The sequence below is a fragment of the Mesoplodon mirus genome, assembly GCF_964341445.2.
Source record: "Mesoplodon mirus genome assembly, chromosome: 4".
Taxonomy (NCBI): Eukaryota; Metazoa; Chordata; class Mammalia; order Artiodactyla; family Ziphiidae; genus Mesoplodon; species Mesoplodon mirus.
In genome coordinates this window covers 108,021,844-108,037,024 of record NC_138979.1, presented here as the reverse complement: position 1 = coordinate 108,037,024, position 15,181 = coordinate 108,021,844, and positions in this window count along the sequence as shown.

The window sequence follows — 15,181 nt, the reverse complement described above, 5'->3', positions numbered from 1 at the left end:
TAAGATGAATTTCTTTAACCATCTCCTTTGTCTAGGATCAAGAAGTTAGAGGGCCTGGAAGCTGTCATTTCTCGTAATTCAATATCAAAATGGAGGAAAGATAGAATAAAATAAAAGACTTAGCATTGATTCTGAATTACTTAGCACCGACTTAACTGAATTCCAATGAAGTCTTGTCTTATCATGAAAAAGAGTCTCTCTCTGTCCTAAATGTCACTTTGGGAGACTGTTGGACCTCATGCTCATTTTGCTATGTAAATAGAACTAATTTTATCTTGAAAGAGCAGTGGAGTGGCAGTTAAGGGACTTCTATATCCTATTCTGCCACTAACTGCTGCTATGAACTTGTACAAGGTACTTCATATTCTTTAGATCTCTGTTTCTTCAATTATAAGGGAAGAGGTTGGTCTAGAAGCAGCAATTTTCAAACCGTGCCTCTAAATTCCTAGGTCTGTGAGAAATCAGCAAGTCTTGATGGGGGAGGGAAGACTAGCTGGTGGAACTCAGGACAAAGACCAGCACTTTTTTCCTCATCTGCATATAGACCTTAGCAAAATTTAATTTGAGGAAAGGGAAATGACTTAGAAAATTTGAAAACACTGAATTAAAAAAATAATGGGGCTTCCCTGGTGGCACAGTGGTTGAGAGTCCGCCTGCCGATGCAGGGGACACGGGTTCATGCCCCGGTCCGGGAAGATCCCACACGCCGCGGAGCGGCTGGCCCCGTGAGCCATGGCCGCTGAGCCTGCGCCATGGCCGCTGAGCATGCGCGTCCGGAGCCTGTGCTCCGCAACGGGAGAGGCCACAACAGCGAGAGGCCCACGTACTGCCAAAAAAAAAAAAAAAAATGATTGACAAGATTTTTTATGCTTTGCTAATTTGATTTGCAACCAATTTGTTCCATAACTATTCCAGTGAATATTGAGGTGGCAAGAATTTTCATGCTTGTGATTTCTCCTTTTAAATAGAGGTTATTTTTAAAAATCCCTAAAACTTTAAAGAAGGGAGGCCTAGAAAAGACAAAATGGAAGGAATGTAGGAATGTACCACCTACATGCCTCTTCCAAGTGTGGATTCTCCATCATTTGTCCAATCGCTGTTTCTCTTTCAAGGTCTACATCAGAGATCCTTAGGTGGTCCACAACCTGTTACCACCTCCTTTCTTCAAGAATTAATTGCGTTGTGCTTTTAGGGAATCTTGTTTCAAACATTTCTGGGATACTTATAGCATTGTATTATATCAATAGTTAATTGTACTTGTGTGACTGGCTTCCTTGTTGGGTCTTGAGCTTGTATTTATTTATTTATTTATTTATTTATTTAAATTTATTTATTTATTTTGGCCATGCTGCGCCACATGTGGGATCTTAGTTCCCTGATCAGGGATCGAACCCACACCCCCTGCATTGGAAGCATGGAGTCATAACCACTGGACCACCAGGGAAGTGCCCTGGTCTTGAGTTTTTAGAAGGCAGGGACTGGGTATTAACTATGTTTGAATTCTCAATACAGAATTAGTCCTGGGATTTGAAATACTCAAAATGAATGTTCTTTGAAAAAGTGAAGAGTAGTAAATTTACAACAAATTTCCTTATGATTACACTAAAGTAATTTTCTTTCAAGACCTTCATAAACTGATAGTGGTCCTCTCTTTTTGACATCTATATTCAACCTTAAATTTAATGCAACAAATATTGTGTGGATTGTGTGGTATTTTACATTTAAGGGGGTGTCATGCATGAACCTCATCCAGGGAGCAGGGGAGTTAATAAGACCTATAACCTTCTTAATTAAAATGTGAGACAGCACATGATTAATGCTGTAATATGAGCATGACCAAAGTGCTTTGGAAGCTCTAAGGATTTGGGATTAATGGAAGGATTGCGCATAGAATCTGTACTTTGATTTGGAGGAGCAGTAGGATTTCAGGCAAAAATCCAGAATGAGACAAGGGCAAGATAGAAAATCATAGGTGAAGGGGATTTCATGGTACATGAAAAAGATTACATTAGATACAGAAACTGTATAGATTTTGCAGTAGTTGGGGAGAAGGCTGGAAAATTAAGTAGAAGACTTACCACATACCATACTAAAGAGTTTGAATTATTTCCATGGAAAATTAGGACTCATCAAAAGAGAAGCAAAAGAAGAACTCTAGTTTACAAAGCTTTGTCTCATAGTACCATATAAAATGATTGGAAGGGTAAACTTTGAAGACACGGAAAACAGTTCAAGCAAAAGAGAGCCTGAGGACTTAGTTTGGAAGGTGGTGGCAGGAAAAAAAAGGTAGGGAATAAGTGTGGCAGTGAGATAAACTAAAGGATAAGAAATTCAAAATACTCCTGAAATGTATTGAATAGATTATTACACAAGACTTTAATCCACTAATATTAAATCCAATGAAATTAATAATTAGTAAGATTCATGTTTATTTTTTACTGAGGTGGTAACGCTATTCCTAAATCTGTTGTCACACTTGTAATACTTGCCATTAGGTAATCAATCTATCAAGGGTTTGTTCACAATTTTAACAACCAATGCCTTAAATGTCTCATTTTCCTGTTTTAGGGTTCTGGCTTGGAATACTTCTCAATAACTTTAAACAAAATTCAAAAACACCCATGCCGATAATATATGAGAATTTAGGATGCTCTAACTTTAGTACAAATCTAAGTTATCACCTAATGTTTCATTTAAAATAAAAATAAGCTATCCCTTATTGGTAAATTTTGACTTAAACTCTCTTTAATGCTAAATGAATGTCCCATCTTAAATTGTAAAAAGGTACCTCCAAGGTCGGAGGTATTGATACAAGATCTAAAGATGGGATGTGCCCGTGTGCCCAGGGGAGATGTTCTGGAAAAGAAAAAAGAAGTAGGGACAGACTCGGAGTTACGGTGCTGCTGAGTAATGACAGAATTGGGTTGTGCTATGATTGGTGGTGGACTGGGTCTGGAGTCCACTTAGGAATGCAGCAGGAAAGGAGATGGAAGATGAAAGGGCAGGATGCCTCAGGGATCCTCTGGTCTCATGCTATTATTCTCCAGCCCCTCCTCACAGGGGACCCCGAGGACATACCCTCCACACCCCTTTAGGACTTGCTCATCTTCACATCTTGAGCCAGGGCTGGTGGGGTGGCTAGGTAATTTGAGGAATCTTCTCCTTAATAATTTACTCAGAAGCGTCATCAGTCATCTAGACCCTGATCCCATCTTTGGATGAGGGATCTTGTAAACCTTACAGGTTAAAAAAAGTTTTTTAAGCCTACAGAAAAGGATATATAACACATTTCCCTAGAAATCCTTTCTGGAATCTAAAGTTTTTTTACTATATGATTTGAAAGCATCATTTACTAAAAGTGCAATTTATGTACAGAACACTGTATAGATTTTAGAGATATATGCAGATAGAAGCATTCTTACACTCCACAAAATTTTGATTTCTTTGTAATTGAGTGGTCTAATAATACAGACCATCTTGATCGAATAAACATATTTAACTGATCAAAATTGCTTATATGCATCAATTTTCTCAAATGTTTTATTGTATTTTTCTAAACAAATAGTCAATACTCAAAATCCTTATGAAGCATTTATATTATTCCAAAAAAGAGAGAAAAGGAAGGGGCTGATTAACACAGAATTCAGGATAATGTTATCTATGGAGAAAGAGAGGGAAGAATACACGTCTATCTTATTTATTTACTTATGTATGTATCTTACATGTCTGCTATAAATCTTATTTTTAATTCATTTAATCTTTGATAAATCACTTACAGGAAAGAATTATATAACATGGTACAAATAATACTAATGATATCATAATTTTAAAAATATTAGGGCTGTGGAATTAAGCAACTGACTATTTCTCAGTGTCCTGAGTTTTCTGTTCCAATCTATTTAATAAATAGGGCATTAAGTACTATGGGGAAAAGGGAAGTATAAAAACAGAAAAAGACACAGGCATGGTGCTAAGGAATTTCTACTCTTCCAGAGCCTTCTTGTTTGAGTAGGACTGGTGGTACGAACAGCCTGTGTAAAACACAGGAAAGACTACCCACAACTGGCTGTAGGGTGTATGTTTTGCATGGCTCTTCCCTGAGTTCAGATTAAAGCACAGTAATTCAGCCACATGATATCAACCAGTTATCTTCGTTTTCAAGATAATTACTGTGGCATTATTTCCTTTCAAAATTCTAGATTAGTATTTATTTGTTGATCAATACTCATAGAAGACTGGAAATGCAGAGCTGACATCATTCTTCTTGAAAATGCTCAGCTGAGTTACCAGTGGTCTGTTTCCTCAGGAATTCACCTCAGTCATTACTATGTGTTTGTTTCTATTCTTCCTGTTCAAACAATATTTTCTCTGAGTAGTTGAAAAATGCCCTAGGCTTTATTATGAAGTGGGATCCTAATTTAGGTGGAATTGAAAGTAAACTCTATGGCCTGGGAACATTCATGACTCTTGGTTTCTTTAACCTGAACTGGAGTTGAATCAGTAGCCTAAAGGTGAAAGCCTCTAAATCCTTTTATTACCCCAAACCCTATAATCTCTTTGTTTTAACCAAGTATACACAAGAAAGTTAGCAGAACTTCCCAGTTAACAAGTCAAGAAATCTCTACTTCAGATAAGAATCGAGCTTTTTGGGTTTACTCTCTGCACAAAATATTTAAAACCTAAAGAGATCATTCTGGATGTTGTTTATTTTGATGATCAGATAGATTCCTTTGTTTTGTAAAAGCCACATGCCCATTTTGCCTTCTTAGGAAATGTTTGTTTCTAGCATCCTATCATTATTTGCTACTAAACTTCATATCTTTTGTTTGAAGCATCTACAAATAAAAGTAATTGTTTAATTTTCTCTTGAGCTTAATTTGACAATTATCAAATCATGTTTGTCAATACAACAACTGAATCGGATGTGACCCAGACATCAACATTTTAAAAAGCGTCTGCAGCCTTTCTATTATTTCAAGTTAACAGTAGGTACAAGCAAAATCTTGACTGGATCAGTAAGAAACAAAAATGTACTCTCCTCTGTCATTTCAAAGTCATCTATTAAAGCAACTCAAATATAAAATTCAACTGCGTTGGAATACAAATAGAACAGCATAATGAAGCTTATGTTTAGAAATGCAAAGAGCATTTTGGAAAGTATTTTAGGAAGAATTAATTCCTAATTCTAACTATTAATATTCTTTCATAATTTGATTTTCATTTTTGTACATGTGGATGCCATAAAGATGCTATTTAAGGGCTTCCCTGGTGGCACAGTGGTTGAGAGTCCACCTGCCGATGCAGGGGACACGGGTTCGTGCCCCGGGCCAGGAAGATCCCACATGCCGCAGAGTGGCTGGGCCCGTGAGCCATGGCCGCTGAGTCTGCGCGTCCGGAGCCTGTGCTCCACAAGGGGAGAGGCCACAACAGTGAGCGGCCCGCGTACCCCCGCCCCCCCAAATAATGCTATTTAAGGTCTTTCTTTCTTTCTTTCTTTCTTCCTTTCTTTCTTTCTTCCTTCTTTCTCATTCTAGCACTGATATTTCTTGCTGTATAGTGAAACACTTCAGAGAATCATATTTTTTTCCTCAGACACATGGAGCTGATGTGAATATCAAAATGATATAGAAGAACAGGAAGAATAACATTTAAAATCATAATAGGTTAGGTGAACTCAGATTTAATTAGGTTCTTGGTAAGTATGCAGTGTATTATTAATGACTGCTTATTTACTCAGGAACCATGTTTGTTTTTGGCAAATTAATTTTATGCTGTGATGTGGGATAATACTTAGCTTTCTTTAACTGTTGAAAAGGCACTAGCAATATTATATCTTATGTTATGCTTAATGGCCATTGTTAAGGCTAAACAGAAATATGTAAGATGGTTAAATAACAGCATTCACTTTGCTTTTACTATTTCTTAAGTTTCATAACACTAGAGAATACCAATGAAAGCTTTAAAATTGTTATATATGACTGGAACTCAAAGTTATTTTTTGCCATCATTGTAAGGAATACTGTGCATCTTATATATCTTGATATCCTATGTACAGAAAGTGACATCTACTGGAGAAAGCAGAACTGAATATTTACTTTCCAAGCTATTTCCCTGCCAAATTTCCAGACAAGTTGCACTATCCTCAAGATTATCCCAAACTTCTAAAACAAAGAAAGATTTTATTTAGCTCAGTATGGTATAAAGCCTGACTTGTTTTGGCTATCATTTTTTCAAAGATGCGCTTTGGAAAAAAGTGGTTATGAAGGCTACACAAAATATCTCATAAGAAATGCAACTGGAGACTTCTGGAATACACAATTTTAGCACATTACCTTAAGGGTAAAATTGAAGTTCTAAATAACCATAAGCCATTGAGTGGTGGATTGAAACAATTCCATTGTAACAAATAGTCTGAAAACATGTTTGGAAAATGTGTAGCTTCTTTAAATAGTCTGGAAATAGGAGTTGTAAAAGAAAGTATGGGATTAGAATATATAATTTCTCTCTTGTGAAAAGGCATCCCCATGCTACTTTGAAACTTAATCATTTTTATTTATTCATGTTAAAAAGATGTATGTCTAACTCCATGATCAAATCAAACCTCTGTTCTTAGGGCATTAGGGGATTCTACCCAGGTGTTTTTCATCTTGGTCAAATCTAAGAAACGACCCGGAGCCCTGAAAGACAGAAATGGCATCAGCTTCTTTCCTGTGACAATAATTCTCAATCTTTAAGTAATCACTCTTTCATAAGGAGGACAAAAGCCTTTCTTAATGGAAGTTCCTGTGCTAGCCATTTTCAAGACTGAAAAAGTGAGGCACAGCTATATTTGGTGAGTTCATGAATATCATAAGAATATGGCAGTGACTAAGCCCTGTCTCTTCAGTTCTAGCTTATTCCCTCTGTGATATTACCAAGGTGCTTCCATATTTAGATTCTGCTGTCTTATCCTCTGTAGTGTAATTTCAGATTTTCTACTTCTAGTTGTTATTATCATTTAAAATGTTTTTGATTTTGTTTTTGTAACAATGCTCTTGCACTCCCTCTGCTGGCCTTGCTAATTAACAAAGCCAGTGTCCAAGTGGTCCTGATGTGTATCAGTGATACCGAACAGATGACTGGTGAAAACAGATGCAATTTTGTGTTGGAACCCAGTAAGAAAGTCACATTGTTTGGCTTTCATAGGAAACAACAAGGTCAAAAGAAAATTTGTTTGTAGATGGTGAAAACAAAAAGCATGGTTACTTTTATATTTTCAAGAAAGAATTTAGTGAAATGGACAAATTCACAAATCTTAAAAATGTGTCTCTCTTTTCAAAACAATAAAACCAGTTATCTATATTCTATTTAAATGTATACGCATTTAATAAAAGGCATATTTTACTACAAGGTGTATCAATTTTGAGTCTCTGTGTTTACATGCTGGAGGGTTAAATGAAATGCTGCCTGGCTTTGCTGGTAGGACTCTGGACCCCGATTAGATACGTAGCTGTCTGATGGGTCAGCTTCCCACTTCCTAGAGTTCCATTATGGAGTTACAAAGAGAATGACAGCACTTGGCAAATCCCAGGCCTAATCATAGCATAGAGAAGTGACTTTTGGAAGGTACATTACCAAGCAATTAGGACCCATTTAATAAATTACCCCTTATAGAAGAACACTTTGAACCCTAGTGGCCTGAAGAGGTTAATGCACCTCCCACAACTGAGTGCTACTCACTTTCCAGGGGTACCTTCAAGGCCACAGTTAATCCAAGCCTTCTTCTCATCGATGGCCTCTTAGTCTTGAGCCATTTCTATAGTCTGGCATCAGTAAGGACACACACTTGCATTTGGTCAGTGCATTTCATTTTCTTACAGCTGCATCCATTGAGTGGAGTGTTCATGAGGCCAAATGAGTTTGTGCTAAATGTTAACTTCCTTTGGCTTTCATGCTTCTTATTTGGAGTCATTCTGTTTTTCTTATTTATAGAGTCTTAACTTCTGGGTTTAGTTTAAATGTTACGTCTGATGTAATATAGTTTCCTCCAAAATTGTTGGGTAGCAACCACATTTTAAATGAATCCAATACACAAAATTAGGTTTTAGGATATTATTAAATTTGGAAAAAACCCACAGTAGATATGTATTTGTACACTGGAATCTTAACATGGTTAGACACTAAAAAACATTAAAATATAACTGTAAGGGAGAAAAAGCTTTGTTTGATGCTAGAATGTAATTAGACTCGTCGGATTTTATTTTTAATTTTTTAAAATAAATTCAACCTGAGTTTTGGGGAGGAAAATGCTGATGAAACATTAAGCATTTTTATTTAAAAATATAGTCAAGGGATGGAATTGGAATAGATAGAAATATAAAATTCTTACTGTATGTTCAAAATGGCTGACATGGCTTTAACATATCACTGGTCTGCTGAATGATATTCCTGCAAATCATGATCAAAATCATCATGATTTCTAGCATATTTATTGAATATTTATTCTATCCAAGGCTCTGCTGAGAGCTACAGGAGATGAATAAGACATGGCCTATGCTTTAAGAAGCTTATGATTGTATTGCAGAGCTCGGACAGAGGCATGTGGAAAAAGAACAATAATGAGTAGAAGATTACGATACATACCACGATTGAGTGCACATGGAAGTTTCTAAGAGAATTCAGAGAATGAAGAGGAGTCTCTGTTCAGGAAGCCTTGATGGAGAATGTGGAATTTTCTCAAGGCTTTTGTTAAGATTTTGATAGGAAAACTATCATAAGAAATGACTAGATTTTAGAATCATACAGTATGTATCTTGGTTCATCTTCAAAATCAGACTGAGCTTTGAAACTAACAGGTTTTAATTAAAGCTGGCTTTATAGGAGGAGTATAATTTATGCACTACTGTTTTAAAACAATTAGTGTGAGTGTGTGCATGTGTTTTTGTATGATTGAGCCCAATTATTGTAAGTCTACACTCATTAGAAATAATGTACCCATGGAGACGAGCAAAATAGTTTGTAGATGTGATCTCAATTTAAAATAGAAAAATCGATTCAATACACTCTGTATCAGCCCTTCAAAAAATAAAATGAAATGCTCCAATATTGAGAAGTAATTAAGGTTACCTTTAGTTGTTAAGTCTGTGAACATATTTCGTAGGATAAGTTTGGGAGGCAGCTTTTCAACGTGAGAGCAGACGTCAGTACATTTTTTGGAATGTTCTGCTTTGCCTTATCTTTATTACATACAGAAAAAGAAATAAGACAAAACACATTTTCAGTCAAATAATGTAATAAAATATGGAAAGCACTGATTGTTGTCAACCTGATAATCAGGATATACTTTCAAGGTTTTTTTTTTTTTTTTTAGCCAATATAACTATAAAATGACAAAACACCCTTTTCCAGGATATTCAGTGATTCACTGGATGAGTCATACCTTTTAAAAAATCTCTGCTCCTTTCATTGTAACTTGGAAATTTTCCATATTATAAACTGTGTTTTCTTATGTGACCATACGAAACAAAGACTATGCTTGTAAATCTAGCTTCCACATGAGTCTACACTATTATTGCAACATGGGTTTATATGGTCTGAAAGTTTTTTATATTTATTTTAAATAACTTGATTCTTATCCAAATTTTTAAAAATTTGCCCAGAGGTGAGACAAATTCTTTACCATGTTATAGTTTCAAAGTTTTGTGGAAAGACCTGAGGGTCATGTAGCACACTAGATACGCCGTTGGGTATGACTTCCCTTGTTGTGTCTTGAAAGCTACTTCTCCTTCCACAGCAGAGTTGCAAATCAAAAGTGAACTACTATTTTTTGTGGTAAGTAAACATTTGGAAAACTGGAGCCCCACTAGAAGCACCTTAATCTGATCATTTACTCCATAAGCAAAGCATTACCACGTACATTATTCCCCCTTGTTTTTGTATTTTGCATTATTCACACTAACGCCAAAGCAGATTTATTAATACTGGACTGCAAATGGCATTATTCCTCATACTCTGAGAATTTACATCCTGGGATAAACAACACTTATGGAGCAATAAATGTAGCACAAGTGGAAAAAAATCACATTATCTGTGGCATCTTTTTCCTTCTGGGATTTTAAATGCATTCAAATTGTTGACCAGCAAAACTTACTGAATGACCACTGTGTTTGGGCACTGCATCCCAAGATACAGAACTCTTAAGAGGAATTCTTTTCTTCAAAGAATGTAAAGACTAGCTGGAAAAGGACTGACACACAGGAAAGACCAGCAAACATAATAGTACTCTATAAGCACATATTAAATAGTATGGTGCAAACTATTCATGGTCTAGACATGCACTGTCCAATATGGCAGGCACTTGTTACATATGGCTATCGAGCATCTGAAATGAGGTTATTGTGGGCTAAGATATGGAAACAACCTAAGTATCCATCAATAGGTGAATAGATAAAGAAGATGTGATATATACATACATATATATATATATATATATATATATGAATATTACTCAGCCATAACTAACTCTTGACATTTGTGACAACATAAATGAACCTTGAGGGTATAATGCTCAGTGAAATAAGTCAGATGGAGAAAGACAAATATCATATGATTTCACTCATATGTAGAATATAAAAAACAAACAAGCAAGCAAACAAACAAAAAACCAAAATAAATGAACAAACCAAGCCAAACAAAAACACACATAGATACAGAGAACAGGGTAGTGATTACCAGAGGGGAAGGAGTGGGAGGGTGAGGAGGGTGAAATGGGTAAAGGAGATCATCTGTATGGTATGGTAATGAATAGAAACTAAATTTTTGGTGATGGGCATGTTGTAATGTATAAAGAATAGAGATATAAGGTACACATGAAACATATATTATAAAGCCATGTTACCTCAATAATAAATAAATTAAAAGAAAAGAAATCTGGTTATTGTGAGTTGAAAGTGCTAAAAATGGGACTTCTCTGGTGGCACAGTGGTTAAGAATCCGCCTGCCAATGCATGGGACATGGGTTTGAGCCCTGGTCCGGGAAGATCCCACATGCCGTGGAGCAGCTAAGCCTGTGCGCCACAACTAGTGAGCCTGTGCTCTAGAGCCCGCGAGCCACAACTACTGAAGCCCACGTGCCTAGAGCCCGTGCTCCGCAACAAGAGAAGCCACAGCCATGAGAAGCCCGGGCACCACAACGAAGAGTAGCCCCCGCTCACCACAACTAAAGAAAGCCCGTGCGCAGCAACGAAGACCCAACGCAGCCAAAAATAAATAAATAAATAAATGTTTATTAAAAAATGTGCTAAAATTGTAAAATATACACTGAATTTAGAAGACATAGTATGATAAAGGGAATGCAAGATATCTCATTAATAATTTTAAAATATTGATTCGTGTTAAAATAATATTGTAGATACACTGGGTTAAAATATTATTAAAATTAATTTTATCTGGTTTTAATTCTTTATAGGTTTTTAACCTGACTATATAAAATTTAAGTTTATAGATGCAACTTATAACCCACCTTATATTTCTATTGGACAGTGCTGCTATAAACGTCAAAGAATAGACTTAGCAGCAAGTGCTTAAAAATCTGAAAAACTAGAAAGAACAGGCAAGATCTCAGCTGAGTCTGTAAGGATACACACATAGGCTTTGAATTAGAAGATGAGAGAAGGGTGTGTTCTGGGATAGGAGAATAAAGTAAATGAACAGATGTAGGATGGTAGGTGTTGGAAACCAAAGCTTTATTTTAGGTAATAGTGCAGAGTGTTTTGTTATCTTATAAGGGGTGACAAATTCCGAGCATTTAATCTACTAATAAACATAGCTGCCAATTATTGAGTGCTTCGAATATGAAATTTATATACATAAAATTTCATTTAAACATCACACCAATCATATAAGACAAGTTTTATCTTATCTATTTTCCAGATGAAGAGACTGAAGTTTGGATTGGCTCAGGGACTTAGTGAATGTCATAAAACTAGGAAAGGATTGATCTTAGTGTGTCTGACCTCAAATCTGTACTAGAGGCAGATTCACCATGAAGTTCATGAAGCTTTACACTTCTGGGTCCCACATGCGTATGTATCCCTTCCAAGGGAGACGCTCAAGGAATGTGTTCACATGGTCACATGCTTTTGGAAATTTTGCCAAATTAAACCATTTTCACCATAATCAGTTATGTCTGCTCTGTTTGCCTTCTGACTTCCCCTGATATGAAGGTAGTGTTGGATCAACATTTTGGAGAATCTGGCTAAAGGGAGAGTTCAGTTGGCTATACACCTGGTTTGGGTCTAAGGGGTTATTTATGTGTTTCACAGTTGCTTTTATGTGTAGTTAGGTTTTTTCTCGTCCTCCCAGGGTCGGAATAGATAACCCTGAGTTCTCTTACTGTCCACTTTACCAGCTCACCTGGGGTCTTGACCAAGGGTGTACAGTCAGAAGTCAAATTGTGTTATTGACTTGTCCTATGGTACCAGAGGATGTAGGTCATGGAAGAAAAAGAGAAAACCTTTAAATGTAAAGAGCCAGAACTAGTTTGTGGGATATCCTTCCAATCCCTAGATGTGTAGAATTATAAGTTGAGCATTCCATTCTCACTGAAATCTAGTCAAAATGAAATATCCTACTTGATTAAACAGCTTTTGCAATTATAAAATAAGGCACCATTAATTTCCTTTTTTGATGTGAATCATGCAAAATAGCATTTAAGAACTCCTGTGTTTTTAGCTGCAAGCCTGTAATAGGGCTCCGAACAATGAGTATGACCATGTGGTGTCACTTGTTTTTACATCCTAATGTATAGGATTTTGTTTTAGCTCATCTGATATGCCTTGTCTTGATGGAGTCTGGTGGTTCCAGATGATGCAACACGTCAAAATTGTCATTGAAGAGAAAAATGGACTGAAGCTTTTCTAAACTATTGATAGTAAAAAACAATTTCTGATAGCCATGCTGTATAAAAGAATGCACTTTCTTTTTCTTCTATTATAAAATTGGCATATAAAGAAGTATGCAGCCAAAAAGTAGTATTTTAGAGGAGATGTTAGACACAATGAATGGAACCATTATGTTATTTTCCTGGGTTTTGTGACATTTGTGGTGCTTGTTGGCCTTTAGTCTTTGTCATTTGTCATATTTTCTTTCTTATCCTATAGAAAGATTCACTTTTGGACCTAAGTTAGCATTGGCATTTTTTTCTTGCATACAGATTCCTAAATTGTATATGTATCTGATGTTGTAAGATGTGAACTCATCCTTGAACTGTACTGTATAACCTCACAGGCATTCTTGTGGACTCTGGGGAAGCATATATGAAATATTTAAAGGTCACAAACCCCTAAAGAATATGCAGAGGGAAATTCTATTATGTTATTGATTCTTGCAACTTCCCCTTGCAAAACAGTGGGTCAGACAGTGAATTCTCCATTATGCAACTAGAAAAAGTAGAGCCCAGACAGATGCTACATTATGTATCCCAAATTCCACAATTGAGGCTGTTGATCATGTTCATTCCATCATGAAGAGATTAGACTGTCTCCACCAATGTAGCAATGCAGAGGCAAGAGAGAGAGAGACAGACAGACAGACAGCCAGACTGAGTGAAGGAGGGTGGGAAGAAGTGAAGGAAATAAATGAACTTTTATTGAGGGTCTGACTCTGTGTCAGGCCCTGTGTTAGTCACTCTCACGTGATTATCTAAGTTAATGAATCTTCAAATGTCTGTAATATATAAAGAAGTATCTATGATGCATTACATGCTTACTGCCTGATTTTATGACTTCATGAGACCTGTCTGGGCTGCTCATAATCCAATAAGGAAGGAGGGCAAAAAAAGAGGGCTCTGGAGTCACACTCAGAAAGTCCAGATAGATAGATCATGAAAACAAAAATTCACCCGTCATATTGAATGACACTGTAGATATTTTCCTTGGAAGTAAAAATACTTTCTATGCTGGGGAAACAGCACTTACCAAGTGCAAGATCTGTAGTCAGTCACTATGGTGTAACATACATGATCGAAGCTTACAAGAAGCAATTCTTTTTTTACTCATTTAAGAAAGCAACTTAACTTAGATTTAGAAATGTGCATTTTGCTAATCATTGTGATGTGAAACAATAGTTTTGATTCATGTTTCTTGAATTTTTTTTGTATGTGTTCCTGAATTTGACACTTTGGAGCTACAAAATGATTCTTTAAAACTGCCAACGAGATTTTTTTAGGATCCAGGAATACATGCCTTTCAGGGGCTGTCCATAATCATATTTATACACTGGATCATACTATTTTTTGTGACTTTTATATCCAGAGACCGATTGGGCCTATCTATCTGCTCAGTGTCATCTTGAGTATGAAGGACCTCACAACAAACACTGCGAGGGGATATTCCTAATCCTATAAGAGTATCTCCCATGTGTTTTTATTTTGCATCTATACACAGTAGATATAAAATATATCACCCTCTGCCTATACTCTACACCACTAATTCTTAATGTGGCTTTCTTTGGAACATATCCTGAAATTGCATTTTCCATATTGTGGGCGAGTTGCTTTCAAATATTGTTTGATGACCTCATTACATCAAGTATCATCAAAGGCTCTCATGTCATGCTATTCTTTGAAATAGTAGAGGGAACTTAACGTAAATAATATTTAAGTAAATAGAATCAGAGGCGAGCCCCACAATACAAACCATTTTGAATGACTGAACTTACAAACAGGTCAGAAGAGTTTAAATATGAGAAGTCTGCAATCCATTGATGCTTGGATCTGTAACAGGGAAGAACCTTTGTATTCTATTAGAAGTTAGTCACTAAAGGGATGTTGCCTATAAGCTTAAATTATACATAATGGCCCATCTCTGGGAACTTTGCTTTCCAGGTAATGAGCTTTAAGCTAAAATACCTTTGTTTAGCTCACAGGAAACATCCTGGCCAAGCCCACCTGTGAATGGCTGCAGGAAGGAAGAAATTAACACATCCCCTCTGGAGTCTGACCAGAACCTGGACCTTACCCCTCCACTTTTAGTATAAAAGAAGCCTGAAATCTAATACAGGGAAGATGGTTCTTCGGGACACTAGTTCACCATCTTCTCAGTCTGCTGGCTTTCTGGATAAAGCCTCTATTCCTTGCCCCAGCAACTCATCTCTCGATTTACTGGCCTGTTGTGTGGCGAGCAGTATGAGCTCAGTAACAGAT